At 45.8% G+C, this 15,900-nt stretch overlaps 1 protein-coding gene across 2 annotated transcripts in view; it reads right to left on the bottom strand.

Annotated features, from left to right (window-relative positions):
- CLDN14 (claudin 14) overlaps window positions 1-15,900 on the bottom strand; it is a 131,948-nt gene that overhangs the window by 51,670 nt on the left and 64,378 nt on the right. For both annotated transcript variants that reach the window (XM_023191297.2, XM_023191314.3), the window contains exon 2: window positions 5,370-5,507. The gene's annotated coding sequence lies outside the window, so the exon portion shown is untranslated. The remainder of the gene's footprint in view (window positions 1-5,369; window positions 5,508-15,900) is intronic.

The raw sequence follows: 15,900 nt of genomic DNA, 5'->3' as shown, positions 1-15,900 counted from the left end.
TTACATGAGGCCAGGTGCAGTGGCTCACACCTATAATCCCAGTGTTTTGGGAGGCTCCCTTGAGCCCAGGAGTTTGAGACCAGCCTGGGCAACATAAAAGACCCTGTCTCTAAAAAAATAAAAATAAAAAATTACCTGAGCATGGTGGTGTGTGCATGTACTTCCAGCTACTCAGGAGGCTGAGGCAGAAGGGCTACATGAGCCTAGGAGCTCGAGGCTGCAGTGAGCTATGATCACACCACTGTACTCCAGCCTAGGCAGCAGAGTGGGATGCCCCCTCTTAAAAAAAAGGTGCTACAGGAAAAGGCACTAAATATCAGTCAGCCAAAGACATAACCTGACACAAGCAGCTGCACAAAACAGTAGTTGCCCTCAAACTCCAGGGACGTTGACAAGGAAAAAACACACAACTCCCAGTGTGCTCTCAACCCATGGCTGTGTATATCTTTTAGTGACGAGCCTTGGGGACCCCATAAAACCCAGAGGAACATGTGGCAGAGGACCCAAGGCTTCCAGGGGTCGTGGCCATCACCAGCTGAGAAAGCCCAGAGACAACTGCGTGTTTAATTACTATGTGAAAATGGAATGAGAGAGAGGGAAATTGGGTTTGGTTGCTTCAGTAAAAAATGGTTGACCAGGTGTGGTGGCTCACACCTGTAATCCCAGCACTTTGAGAGGCCAAGGTGAGTGGATCACCTAAGGTCAGAAGTTCGAGACCAGCCTGGCCAATGTGGTGGAGTCCCGTGTCTACTACAAATACAAAAATTGGTTGGGTGTGGTGGCACGCACCTGTAATCCCAGCTACTTGGGAGGCTGAGGTGGGAGAATCACTTGAACCTGGGAGGCAGAGGTTGCAGTGAGCTGGGATTGTGCCACTGCACTCCAGCTTGGGTGACAGAAAGAGACTCCATCTCAAAAAAAGAAAAAGTTTTCCTGGCCTTGGTTCATAAGTAGAGGGAGTGTCTTGTGTCTTGGGAGCCAGTAGCACTGTTAACATTCACAAATGGGATACACACATTTCCTGTTTAATTCCACCCTGCACAATGCTGATTCATTATGATACCAATGGTCTCAGAAATACTTTTCTTAAAAGTTGTATATAATTACCACATATATACATAAATAAATAAAAATATACACACATATATGTGTATACACACACACACACACACATATCACACTCTGTGCTCTCAGTCAGGGAGAACTGCGGAAGAAGACTGCCTTTGGAGCCCTTGGCACATTAGACTATATTACAAATGCTCTTTGCCGAACAGTATTTTCAGTGCTGTCCTGAGTTGAGTGTGTTCTTCAAAATGCATTGTTTACTCCACTGTGGTCTTCCTTTCTGTCACTCATTTCATGTTCTAGGAAACAGTTCTGACTCACAGTTACAGGTAAAAGGTGTTTGAGTGATTGTTCTAGACTTGCCTTAAAGAGACAAAGGAAGAATATTATGCCAAGTGTCGAAAGGCTACTTTTCAGGCAGCTCAAGTTGCCTTCATGGAAATGATGGAGGAAGCAGAGGGTGAAGTTTAAGGACAGGTGGAAATCCTTCAGAAGCCTATCAGGCATCATTAACAACACTGCAAGGCTGGGAGAGATGACCAAGGGGATAAGCAACTTCAGCAAAGTCTCAGGATACAAAATTAATGTGCAAAAATCACAAGCATTCTTATACACCAGTAACAGACAAGCAGAGAGCCAAATCAGGAATGAACTTCCATTCACAATTGCTTCAAAGAGAATAAAATACCTAGGAATCCAACTTACAAGGGATGTAAAGGACCTCTTCAAGGAGAACTACAAACCACTGCTCAGTGAAATCAAAGAGGACACAAACAAATGGAAGAACATACCATGCTCATGGATAGGAAGAATCAATATCGTGAAAATGGCCATACTGCCCAAGGTTATTTATAGATTCAATGCCATCCCCATCAAGCTACCAATGAGTTTCTTCACAGAATTGGAAAAAACGGCTTTAAAGTTCATATGGAACCCAAAAAGAGCCCGCATTGCCAAGACAATCCTAAGTCAAAAGGACAAAGCTGGAGGCGTCACGCTACCTGACTTCAAGCTATACTACAAGGCTACAGTAACCAAAACAGCATGCTACTGGTACCAAAACAGAGATATAGACCAATGGAACAGAACAGAGTCCTCAGAAATAATACCACACATCTATAGCCATCTGATCTTTGACAAACCTGAGAGAAACAAGAAATGGGGAAAGGATTCCCTATTTAATAAATGGTGCTGGGAAAATTGGCTAGCCATAAGTAGAAAGCTGAAACTGGATCCTTTCCTTACTCCTTATAAGAAGATTAATTCAAGATGGATTAGAGACTTAAATATTAGACCTAATACCATAAAAACCCTAGAAGAAAATCTAGGTAGTACCATTCAGGACATAGGCATGGGCAAGGACTTCCTGTCTAAAACACCAAAAGCAACGGCAGCAAAAGCCAAAATTTACAAATGGGATCTAATTAAACTAAAGAGCTTCTGCACAGCACAAGAAACTACCATCAGAGTGAACAGGCAACCTACACAATGGGAGAAAATTTTTGCAATCTACTCATCTGACAGAGGGCTAATATCCAGAATCTGCAAAGAACTCAAACAAATATACAAGAAAAAAACAAACAACCCCATCAAAAAGTGGGCAAAGGATATGAACAGACATTTCTCAAAAGAAGACATTCATACAGCCAACAGACACATGAAAAAATGCTCATCATCACTCGCCATCAGAGAAATGCAAATCAAAACCACAATGAGATACCATCTCACACCAGTTAGAATGGCAATCATTAAAAAATCAGGAAACAACAGGTGTTGGAGAGGATGTGGAGAAATAGGAACACTTTTACACTGTTGGTGGGATTGTAAACTAGTTCAACCATTATGGAAAACAGTATGGCAATTCCTCAAGGATCTAGAACTAGATGTACCATATGACCCAGCCATCCCACTACTGGGTATATACCCAAAGGATTATAAATTATGCTACTACAAAGACACATGCACACGTATGTTTATTGCGGCACTATTCACAATAGCAAAGACTTGGAATCAACCCAAATGTCCATCAGTGACAGACTGGATTAAGAAAATGTGGCACATATACACCATGGAATACTATGCAGCCATAAAAAAGGATGAGTTTGCGTCCTTTGTAGGGACATGGATGCAGCTGGAAACCATCATTCTTAGCAAACTATCACAAGAAGAGAAAACCAAACACTGCATGTTCTCACTCAGGTGGGAACTGAACAATGAGTTCACTTGGACTCGGGAAGGGGAACATCACACAATGGGGCCTGTCATGGGGAGGGGGGAGGGGGGAGGGATTGCATTGGGGAGTTATACCTGATATAAATGATAAATTGATGGGTGCTGACGAGTTGATGGGTGCAGCACACCAACATGGCACATGTATACATATGTAATAAACCTGCACGTTATGCACATGTACCCTAGAACTTAAAGTATACTAAAAAAAAAAAAAAAAGAGTATTAGGGTAGGAAGCCGGAATTAAGCTTATAAAGACCCACAGAGCATGCAGTCCTTCCATGTCATGGCCTATCTGACAGATGCGTTGGGGGGCCCCAGAGAGCCAGGAGTAGTGGGCAGAGGGCAAGCAAGCACAGAGCCACCCTCTACAGGGACACTGGAGCACTGAGGCCACTGCACTCGGGAAGAAATCACCAAGGTTTCTGTTAGCCAGGGTGGGCCAGCTGAATGTCTGCAACATCACTGAAAACAGTCCTAAGTTGGAGAGACAATGGTCTTTTCCAGAACTCCCCTTGGGAGAAACAGTGTGGGAGATGGAAGGTTCTGGAGTGAGGGGTTATACCTCGAGGGGCTGGCTTCAGGACACTGTCCTGTGGGTCGGTAGGCATCCTTAATTGTGGGGCTTTTGTTTTTCTGAGAGGAGGCTGCAAGTTTGAGGCAAAAAATGAATCTGGAGGTAAAGAAGCGGCTGAGGTTGCTCCCCCTTGGCCCTTTCTTCCTGCTGGGCCTTTCCTTTATTTATTTAGAGTACTCAGCCTTTCCTCTAGGTAAATACTGAACAAATATTTTTAAAACTACCAGTTTAAACAGTGTCAATTATCATCCTGTCTCCACCTGGCCCTGGGCATGGCTGTGGTGTGTATTGTGCTGTGTTCTGACTCTCTTTGGTTGAGCAGGAGGCGGCCTTAGCGCTACAGGTGGAGACGGCCGCCCACCAGCCGTCAAGGCACGTCTGGTCTCCGCCATCTTGGGAGGAGCTCAGACCGGAAACCACAGGCAGGAGAACGCAACTGGGAATGGAAAGTAGGCGTGGCTCTTTGTGTTGCTTTGGGCTAAATTAGGAGAAGGGTAGATGTCTGGAGGTGGTGTTGGCTACAGGGAAGAAGGAGTTGGAATGGGATGAAAATTTTTGGCCCAGAGAAGGGGAGCAGTGATTGTTGACTGAGGCATTTATTGAAGGACTCCTATGGAGAAGATACATATGGTGGGGGCAGAGTCCCTGTTGAGAGGGAGTGCTGCCTGACCCACACAGAAATTCCTTCTCCCTGACAACCGCAGATGTCTTAGCAGCATTACTTTTATTTTTATTTCTTTCTTTATTTTTGAGACTGGGTCTCACTCTGTCGCCAGGATGGAGTGCAGTGGCCCGATCTCTGCTCACTGCAACCTCCGCCTCCCGGCTTCAAGTGATTCTTCTGCCTCAGCCTCCCTAGTGGCTGGGACTACAGGCATACACCACCACACCCAGCTAATTTTTGTATTTTTAGTAGAGACAGGGTTTCACAGTGTTGGCCATGCGAGTCTCGAACTCCTGACCTCGTAATCTGCCCACCTCAGCCTCCCAAAGTGCTGGGGTTACAGGCATGAGCCACCCGCGCCTGGCCCAGCAGCACTGCTTTTAGACTCACACTTCAGAAACCAAAAATCTGTTTACTGGCCACCTACACAACCTGTCAATTCCTAAACAACCTGAAATTTAGGGCCCTGCCGTAGACACGTTGTAACCTACTGAGAGGTCCAGCCTTTGCTACAGCAAATGGTCTAAACTCCCATGGCCTAGTTATGTCCAGGGCTCAGTTGGGTTTTTGGCCTCCTTATCTTCAAATGGGGCAGGCACAGCTCTGGGCCAGTCAAGCGCTGAGCTGATCCAAGACATTCTTCGACCAGCCAGACTGGAAATACCGGAAAAGCAGTGGCAGCTGCCCTCAGAGGCAGGGTCAGTATTTTCTTTCCTTTTGGCCAGTTTCATTTCGACTAGAAGCCGGAATCGTAATTACAATGCTACATGTTTACACATTTTAACTAATTGATCCCTTGGAGTCCTCTTTTGGGGGAAAAGCGTTCTACCCACCTCATACATCAGGAAAACAAGCGGCCATATGGTTTGGCTGGGCTGGGTGGTCTCTGGTGTCAGTAGGAGAGTGGAGACTGCGGCTTCAACAGTTCTTGACTTCTTGGCCTGTGTCCAGATCTCTGGGCCTTGCAGCCCCTAGAAAGGTGACACATGAGAAATTGAAGTGGACCAGACCATAAACTCTCAGGAGCAGTTATCTCTAGAGAGGAGAGCAGGCCTCGTGGTCCTGCCTGTGCCTGTTTCTCTTGGAGGGACAGGTTGGAGAGGAGGAAAACCCGTTACTGCAGGAGTGTTTTGCCCACCTTTAATTACCAGTTAAAACAAAACATTCTGTAATGAAAATTCCCCTTGAAAGAAACTCCAAGTAGCTGTGAAGGTTTCATCTTTCCCTTTGGAATCCCAAGGTCTATAGCCGTGTAATCCAATGTTGGTCTGGAAAAATATTTGGCTACAGAAAAACCACATGGGGTATTGGGGACACCAGTAAAGGGAAGGAGGTTGGATCTTGTACAGTAGCCCTTAGCAAAATCCTTCAGGTCAAGACCTGGACTACTTATTAAGAACCCTCTTAACCCTTTTAATAAGAGGTAGATATGTTTTCTTCTGATTCTATCTTCTCTATTGCCAGCAATGTTTTTCCTCAACAAATTAACGTGAGCTGGTGGTGGATGTAGAAGAGGGGAGAAGGGAAACCTAGTTCTCCAATGGTCATGGCTATTTCAAGATAAGGGAAGTGATAGAAACAGAGAGGGAGGCAGGCCGGGGAGCCTCCAACCCCAACAGATGAAGACACACATAGAGGCATGCAAGTCGGCAAACAAATTCAGGCTGGGTTCCCAGAGGGCAGTGGTTGTGTTTTTTTCTAAGTGAGCAGGTGTAGTTAAGCACAACCTTTCCACGGTGTGTTGAAGCAGATTACCAGCCCTGTTTGGAAGCACAACGTTGCCATCTCAATGGGTTCTCCTTCAGAACCCATAATAGGTGTTTACTTAGACCAGATCCCATATTGCCTTGTCTCACTGTCCAATTGTCCTATGTGGATTTTACCAATTCAATTGTAGATGTCTTAGTAACAGGGACCAGAATTTTTCCATAATCAATAGTACTTTAAATGATTGAACCAAAAGTTTCCTCTTGTGTGCAATCAGCTGAGGAACATAAACTAATTTCAGCCTCATTCCTGGTGCTTGATTTTTCTTCCATCATTCTAGGTTTCCTGCCTGGCCCACACTTAGAGAGTCCTCCCTGCTGCAGGGAGCACATCTGTGAGCCATGTGTTTCCTTTCTTTGCTCCTGTACAATGGTAATTTTTTCTTAGCTACTACAGGAAGCCCAGCAGATTCAGATGTACAAGAAGCCACACCAGGACCTAAGATGATATTCATTGATGTTATCAGCAGGTCTGATGCCAACATTTGCCTAGAGAGTGGTTACCCTGATAAGTCTACCCCAGTTTTAAGTTTGGTTGGTCTGTTTTGAGGTGATAACCTCATACTGAAGTAATTTCTCCCCACCAAAGAGTCTAGAATAGGTTTATTTGTAATCTATTTTATGTAGCTGTGACTGCCTCAAGACGCCTGCAAAGGGTTATTAAGAGTGTGTGTCTAGGCATGTGGTTAACTGTTTCAGCTCAACGGTCTGTGAACATCATTAGTAGCCCTTGAAATGGATCTCCAGGAAGTGCTGGCTGTTAATGACTCTGCCCTGATGCTCCTATGTGAGCAGAACAAAGAGATAATGTCTAACTTTGCAGGTAGCTGAGTGCTCTAAACTGATGACTAGCTCAGGGAGAGGGAGATGCTGTGCCATCCTGAGCCTAGAAGACATCGCCAAAGGAACAGTGGGAGATTAACAACTCTCCCATGCTAGGAGGTTGACTTGCCAAACTGATGGAAGAGTGACAAACTGATAGACTATGGTGCTGTGTCCCTTCTACGGTTGAGGGAGGGCTTCACCTGAGACAGTCAGAAGTGATAAGAGAAGATTTATGTGGTAAGGGAAAGGGAATCTTCCCAATGATAACTATTAATTGACTTTCATTTTGTAGAAGAATGTTGTATTAAGTGTTTGGAGACAGAAAAAGTATGGCATGCTCTCAGGATGTTTATAATTTACTTGGGGAGATAAGGCACACAATTGAAAAGCTAGTTAAAATACAAGACAATGGAATATCCACTCTCCGGGGTAATGTTCGGCCATTAGAATGGACGAATCAGATCCTTATGCACTCAGAGTTGAGCGGGAAAAGGCCAGTAGCAGAACAAGACACCATCTATGTAAAAATTAAAGCAAAGCTCACAGATGTGTGTGGACATATATGTGTATGCGTGTGAACATACATGTGTATGCACATGTCTGAAGGGGGACTGGAGGAGAGCACATGGAAAAAGAGCCAGAGGTTCCTCCTGGGGAGGGAAGTGAAAATGGGGAGGACGGAGAAGGGCACCTTTCATATTTTTGCCGCACATACTTTTGTATTGAATACATTATTTAGAACAAGAAAGTCTGTATTTCTTATGTAAAAAAGGAAAAGAATGAAAAACGTAGCAACAAAGCAAGTACATGATTGATACCAAGGGGTGACCCTAACGGTAAAAGTGGTGGCGTAGTCTGCCCATCACTTCACAAACTCTTCTGCAGCTCCTCTTCCTCCTTTTTTACAGAATCCCATTTTTGCTCAGGAATCTACCTGCTTGTGTCTCAGGAGATATCTGGAAAAACGTAAAATCATGGTGGTCCCATCCCATCCCTCTGCAGTGATTTGTTGTGCTTGGTCATGTGATGCCGTCAGGGCCAATGAGATTGGAGGGACTGTCGGGGGGGCTGCTGGGTAAAGCGTCTTTGCTCTTAAAAAGAGGAACAAAGCGCCGAAGGACCACTTTTTCCTTCAACAGGATAGCACCGTTTCTGGATGTGACGACTGGCAATGTGGCAACCATCTGAGCCTTAGGGAGCTATCCTGGGGACCGAGCCAAACTCTGAGGATGTTGGCAGAGAGGATGTTGGAGCCGTCCTAGCTCAGGACTTCAGCTTCAGTGACAGAACACATGTTTGTGAGACTTCAAGCCCCTTGGGTGCATCTAAGGGTAAGTTTGAGTCCTCAGGGACATGCCCTCTGGGGACAAGAAGGAGAAGGGGTCATAAACCCTCTGTGACTGGGGAGATGGAGAAGTCATCCTGAGCTAGGGTCACTCTTTGCCCTGGCACCTCAGTGGGTGAGAGGGACTGCTAGGGTGAGGAAGGGAGATATATTTAATACAAGCAGCCCCTCAGTCTGGCCCCTGGGATATTTGATACGAGTTCTTTTTTCTTGAGACAGGGTCTAACTTTTCTGCTCAGGCTGGAGTGCAGTGGCACGGCCTCCACTTGCTGCAGCCTTGACCCCCTGGGCTCAAGCAATTGTCCCATCTCAGCCTCCCCAAGTAGCTGGGAACACACGTGCACACCACCATGCCCAGCTAATTTTTTTTTTTTAGAGATAGGGTTTCTCACGTTGCCCAGGCTGGTCTCAAACTCCTGGGCTAAAGCGATTCTCCTGCCTCAGCCTCCCAAAATGCTGTGATTACAGGCGTGAGCCACTGTGCCCAGCCTACAAGTTCTTAACAGAATCAGAAGGTGTAGCTGGGAGACAAAAGAGCCATCACAGCTTCATGATATTTGGAGGGAAGTTTTCTTCCTTCAGGGCAGAAAGCATCACTGCTGTCATGGGGGAAGACTATTAGCAGCTTCATGGGAGCTGGAGTGAGGCTGGAGTTGGGACGGTGGCCAGCCTTGCAGAGCCATGGGTAGGTTGCAAGGGCTGGGCAAGCAGAGCCCACGGCCGTGCTGTGGTGGGGGAGAGTCAGGCAGGGAGAAAGCCCACTGCAGGTGTTTCCAGGGTGCGCCAGAAGTAATGAGGGTTTCAACTGGTTTGTAGATGAGTCTCCCTGAATTAAACTCCACTCATCCCGAACTGGTATTGATTTAAATATCTTAAACTGGTATAATTTCTTGCAGTATGTTGGAGCTGTGCCCCGAAGAGAGAACGGGGAAATAAAGTCTTATTGTGATTGTGTGTGTGTGTGTGTGTGTGTGTGTGTGTGTGAGTGTGAGTGTAGAGAGACAGAAGGGAGGGAAGAGGAGGGCATGGGAAGAGAGGAGAGGAGAAGGGGGAGAACGGGAGGAATGAGTCATCACTTAACCTCATCCTGAGGAGGTGGTGGCTGGTTTCTGCACTGAGACATAGCTGTTTCCTTCTCTCGTCTGGCCTCCAGCTTGAAATCAATCACCTCCCTCATTTTCTTGGAATGAAGTCAAGGAAGGCTTACTCGTACGGTGCAAAACCCGGCCCCTGTCTTCCCACTGTGACCTACTGAACCCTAAGGTCACTCGGAGCGACTTGAAAATGCTTCAGGAGCCGTAAATGCTCAACTCGAATCTCATTTAACATTTTCCCTCTTCATACCTGTTAGGATAGCCTGTATCAAAAACCAAAACCCTTGAAAACAACAAGTGTTGGTGACCGTGTGGAGAAATTGAAACACTTTTGCACTATTGGGGATGTAAAATGATGCACCGGCTGTGGAAACAGTAAGGAGGTTCTTCCAAAAATTTAGTACAGAACTACTACATGGTCCAGCAGTTCCACTGCTAGATACATGCCCAAAAGACTGAACACAGAGACTCAAACAGTTCTTTGTACCCCAGTGCTCATAGCAGCAGTATTCACAGTAGCCAAAAGGTTGCAACAACTCAACGTCTGTCGATGGGTGAATGGATAAATCAAATATGATGTATCCACATCATGGGACGTGATTCAGCCTTAAAAAAGTAATGAAGTGGCTGGGCACGGTGGCTCACACCTGTAATCCCAGCACTTTGGGAGGCTGAGGCGGGTGCATCACCCACGGTCAGGAGTTCGAGACCATCCTGGCCAACCTGGTGAAACCCTGTCTCTACTAAAAATACAAAAATTAGCTGGGCGTGGTGGCAGGCACCTGTAATCCCAGCTACTCGGGAAGCTGAGGCAGGAGAATCACTTAAACCTGGGAGGCGGAGGTTGCAGTGAGCCAAGATTGTACCGTTGCACTCCAGCCTGGGTGACAGAGCGAGACTCCATCTCAAAAAAAAAAAAAAAAAGAAAAAAAAAAAAGAGAAAAAATTCGTATTTACAAAACTGTAATAAGAACAGGACACTTGGATACTAACAATACACACAGGGCCCACCTGTGTGCTAAGCTAAGCTGGGTTTCCTTTTTACTTCCTTTTTTAAAATTATTTATTTATTTATTTATTTTTATTTTTTAGACAGAGTCTCACTTTGTCACCCGGGCTGGAGAGCAATGGCACGATCTCACTGCAACCTCCGCCTCCCAGTTTCAAGTGATTCTCCTGTCTCAGCTTTCTGAATAGCTGGGATTACAGGTGTGCACTACCATGCCAGGCTAATTTTTGTATTTTTAGTAGAGATGGGGTTTCACCATGTTGGCCAGGCTGGTCTCGAACTCCTGACCTCAGGTGACCCACCTGTCTCAGCCTCCCAAAGTGCTGGGATTACAGGCATGAGCCACTGGGCCCGGCCGTTTTACCTTCTCTTTGTGCTCACCTGGGAATCAAAGTTCTCCCAGCATTTCCACCGGGAGTTTGCATTTATTGCAACTATGCCAGTGGCTAGGAAGTTTGTATCTCTTGTATGGATCTCTTAAAAATTCATACTTGCGTTTCTCCACCCACATAAAGTTGCAGGAATACAGCTATAACATGCCCTTATCACAACCAAAAGAGCCAGTTGTGTATCAACAGCTTGAGACATGCCGATATTATGTTTGTCATTTATTGTAAAGTTTTGATGCTTCTTGCCTGACTTTTATAGTTATGAATAAGAATACAAGCGACCGTTAGATATTGTCCATGGTTCTGCCTCAAAACAGAAACTTCCCTCTCGTTCTCCTCTGTCAAGCATCTGGATCAGTTTAAGCAAAGAGCATCTTGACACAGCCATCTGGAACTTCCTCTCAATTTCTATATTCATCAAAAGGTACAAGTATTATAAATCTGAACTTGTGAAATAAAATTTTACCAATAAAGTACTACGTTTGTTTCAGACATTGAGGTTTCCATCAGATTTGAATTCCAAAAAGTTTCTGCTAATAACAAAAAGTTTGAAAAGCACTGTATTTGCTCAATTCCCATTTGGTTCAGTTAAATGAATGCTCATTGAAGATTTTGTTCAGTTCTTAACTGGACACACAGTACATTGGTGAGAGAGGAGGCATAGGAAAGTTAAATTCTGATTGTCCTTGAGCTAAGAATGGTTTTACATTTTATTTTTCTTTATTTTATTTTAGTTTTTTGAGATGGAGTCTCACTCTGTCACCCCGGCTGGAGTGCAGTGGTGGAATCTCAGCTCACGGCAACCTCCACTTCCTGGGTTCAAGAGATTCTCCTGCCTCACCTCTGAAGTAGCTGGGATTACAGGCATGCCCCACCATGGCTGGCTCATTTTTGTATTTTTAGTAGAGATGCGGTTTCACCAAGTTGGCCAGGCTGGTCTTGAACTCCTGACCTCAAGTGATCCACCCACCTCGGCCTCCCAAAGTTCTGGGATTACAGGCATGAGCCACCATGCCTGGCCTGGTCTTTACATTTTAAATGGTTAAAAAAAAATTAAAAGAAGAATATCTAATGATGTGAAAATTATATGAAATTCAAATTGCAGTGTCCATAAAATAAAGTTTTGTTGGAACGCAGCCACATTCATTTGCTTGTGTACTCTCTCTAGCTGTAGTGCTGAGTAGTTCTAACAAAGGCCACAGAGTCCCAAAGCCTAAAACATTTATTATCTGGCCCTTTACAGAAAAAGTTTGCCAACCCTTGCATTAGACAACAACCATCTCCATGTGAAGTCTGAACAACAGAAAAAGTTTGCCAACCCTTGCATTAGACAACAACCATCTCCATGTGAAGTCTGAACAACAAAACCTGAGAAATTCACCTTCTTGATACTGCCAATGTTTTGGGAACATTACTGCAGAGTGAGACAGCCTTCATCAGTGGTTCTCCAGCCTGGGGAAACCCAGCTCCCAAGAGGGTGTAGAGAAATGTGGGCACAGCTTTTGTTGCAATGACAAGACTCGCCATGCATATTTAGTAGGCAGGGACTAAAAATGTTAAATTTCAGACGTTGGGTACAGTCCTGCGCAATAGAGCTCAAGGTGTACGCTGAGAAACAGGGATCCAGAAAATTGCCTTGACTAATTTTACAGGGCAACTTGGCTAGGCCATGGTGCTCAGATATTTGCTAAGCTGTTATTTTGGATGTTTTCATGAGGGTTTTTGGGAGAAGATCAACATTTAAATCAGCCAAGTTGAAACAGAGCAGATGGCTCTCCCTAACGTGGGTGGGGCTCACCCAATCAGTTGAAGGCAGGAATAGAACAACTTCTGACCTCTTTGAGCAAGAAAGAATTCTGCCAGCAGATGGTTTTTGGGCATCAATTGCAACTCTTCCCTGAGCCTCTAGACTGTTGCCTACCCCATCAGATTTGGGACTCACTAAGTCTCCACAATTACATGTCAGTTCCGTAAAATAAATCTCTGTCCACTTACACACACACACACACACACACACACACACACACACACACACACACACACCCTGTTGGTTTTATTACTTGGGAGAACTCTGACTAATATAATTACCCCAAAGTTTTAGTTTCTGGTCTGAAAGTGATTTTTAGTCTACTTATTCCTGTGCTTTGCAAATTCTACCTCTTTTTCAAATGTCAAAATTCAGGAAATTTCAAAAATAAGTTGGCATTGCAAATTTCATCTCATCAAATGCTAAAAAAAAGTTCACACTTCTGGCTGGGCATGGTGGCTCATGCCTGTAATCCCAGCACTTTGGGAGGCTGAGGTGGGTGGATCACCTGAGGTCAGGAGTTCAAGACCAGCCTGTCCAACATGGTGAAACCCCGTTTCTACAAAAATACAAAAATTAGCCAGGCATGATGATGGGTGCCTGTAATCCCAGCTACTCGGAAGGCTGAGGCGGGAGAACTGCTTGAACCTGGGACGCGGAGGTTGTAGTGAGCCAAGATCGTGCCACTGAACTCCAGCCTGGGTGACAGAGCAAGTCTCCGTCTCAAAAAAAATAAACAACAAAAATTTACACTTCTCCATATAGGACTCTAATTCAATAAATGTGGTGTTTAATTGAACAAATGTGTATTGACCTCCAGTGACCCATTTGGTAGATGCTGTTGGGGAGTGGTATAAAGATAAGATATAGTGTCTGTCCCAATTTACCCAGAACAGAGAGAGGGCGACTATCAGGCACACAATTAATGGGAATACCAGGCCATTTCTGAGAGGCCCTATTACAGACGTACAAAACAGGACCTGTGGGAGTCCTTCTTACAGGAGAAGGTCATAACTCCAACCAATGCAACTTCCCCGCTAGTAAAACCTATTTTTCTTTTCCCTTCTGAACTATTTATCTCCCAGTTATTATCAGTGAAAAGCCGTAAGCTTCTCTGGTGTCTCACCCATGTCCAGAGAGAGACAAGTCGTGGGTTTATATGCTGGTTTTTCACATCCACCACTTCACACCACGAGGACCTCACCCACTGCAGCTGCAGAACAGGAAGGGGTCATCTACGTTGGTTACACACCCCATTTTTACCTAGATGTAGCTAATTATTTTCTGTTTAAGACTCTTGTCTTTTTAATCATACGAAGTGACTGCATTATTACGCTCTCATTGTAAGGATGTGAACCATATGGCAGTGCAGAAAATAAAACGTGAAAATCTGTTATATCTGTTCTCGTTTCCTCATCTCATTCATTACTGCAACAAAAATCAATTGTCCTCACTTTGGGAGGCCGAAGTAGGTGGATCACTTGAGGTTAGGAGTTCAAGACCAGATTGGCCAACATGGTGAAACCGTATCTCTACTAAAAATACAAAAAAATAGCCAAACGTGGTGGCTCATGCCTGTAATCCCAGCGCTTGGCAGACTGAGGCAGGTGGATCACCTGAGGTCAGGAGTTCGAGACCAGCCTGGCCAACAGACAAAACCTCATCTCTACTAAAAATACAAAAATTAGCCGGGCATGGTGGCACATGCCTGTAGTCCCAGCTACTTGGGAGGCTGAGGCAGGAGAATCTTTTGAACCTGGTGTTTGGACGAACGGAGGCAGGATGGTGCACTTCCGGGTTCTTCTTCACCACCAACTCTTCCCGTGTGTGCGAGAATGCAGCTGACGCCCGGGAAGGTGCAGATTAATCAGGCATGCGCCAGGTGATGTCAATCCGAGGAGACCAAGATTTACCTGGTGGCACCTGCGGAGCGCCCCCCCCCCCCCCCGACATGCCCGTGCCCTGCCTATTGCCCTTCCACTCCTAGAAAAGTCGCTCCCAGCAGATGCGCAGGGGGCGGGCTTTCTCAGCCCCCACTCCTCTTGTCGGGACTGTATTAGAAACTCCACCCCCCACCCCCAGCTCCGGTCCCTGAAGCTAGATGACCAAAGAATAAATTTGCAGTTTTGCTTTTAGCCTTGCCTACTTGCTGGTTCTTTTGTGCCCACTCTGGTGGTCTTAGAAAAACAAATAAGTTGGTGCCAAACCCGGGAGGAGACCCCTCCTCAGGGCCCCCAGGGTCCGGAGAGCCGCCTCCTCCTCCTCGTTCCAGGCCCTAAGACCCGCTTCCCTCACTCTCACGGCCTCTCTGGGGTAAGTGCCCTTGTCTCCTCTTTACCTCCCTCGGCCAAAATCCTGCACAGGTCCGAGGTCCATTTTGAGCCACCATGTGGCTTGGGAGACCTGTTCAGGACGGAGATGTCCGTCTGAAGGTAATCTCCACTTTGGCTCCATGAGCCTCCAGTCTGTCTCTGCTGGTTCCAAAGGACGCTTTGAAGCAAGGCAGAGATCCACTTCCATTTCCATTGTGTCCATTGTGTCGGTAAAGAGGAAACAAATGGGAAACCCCCAGTCCAAATTTCTAAAGAGCACCCCCTTAGGGTGCCTCCTAGCCAATTTAAAAACCTTACAGCTCGAACAAGACCTTAGGAGGAAGCGGTTAATTTTCCTTTCCACTGTGGCGTGATCGACCTCAGCAATTTCTGCCAGCGGCTAGGCAAGTGGTCCGAAATTAATTACGTACAAGGCTTTTGGGCCTTAAGCTCTCGTCCCCATACTCCTCCTTCTCTCCTCCTCCTCCCCCCATCCAGACTCCTCCTTCCTCCTCCTTATCTACTAGTAATCCACTCGGTCCCATGCCTCCTTCGGGGCCCCCAACTGGCTGTCTTGAGTCCCCTATCTCTGCCCACACCCTCCTACAGTGTTAGCACCTTTGCGAGAGGTGGCTGGGGCGGAGGGGGTAGTCAGAGTACATGTCCCTTTTTCATTGGCCGATCTTTCCAAAATTGAGAAGCGTTTAGGTGATTTCTCAGCTAATCCTACCATATACATAAAGGAATTTAGACACCTTTGTCAGGCCTATGACTTAACTTGGCATGACCTCCAGGTTATCCTAACCTCTACCCTAAA

This window comes from Piliocolobus tephrosceles, chromosome 19 (genome assembly GCF_002776525.5).
Source record: "Piliocolobus tephrosceles isolate RC106 chromosome 19, ASM277652v3, whole genome shotgun sequence".
NCBI lineage: Eukaryota > Metazoa > Chordata > Mammalia > Primates > Cercopithecidae > Piliocolobus > Piliocolobus tephrosceles.
This window is presented reverse-complemented; position numbering and strand designations above follow the sequence as displayed.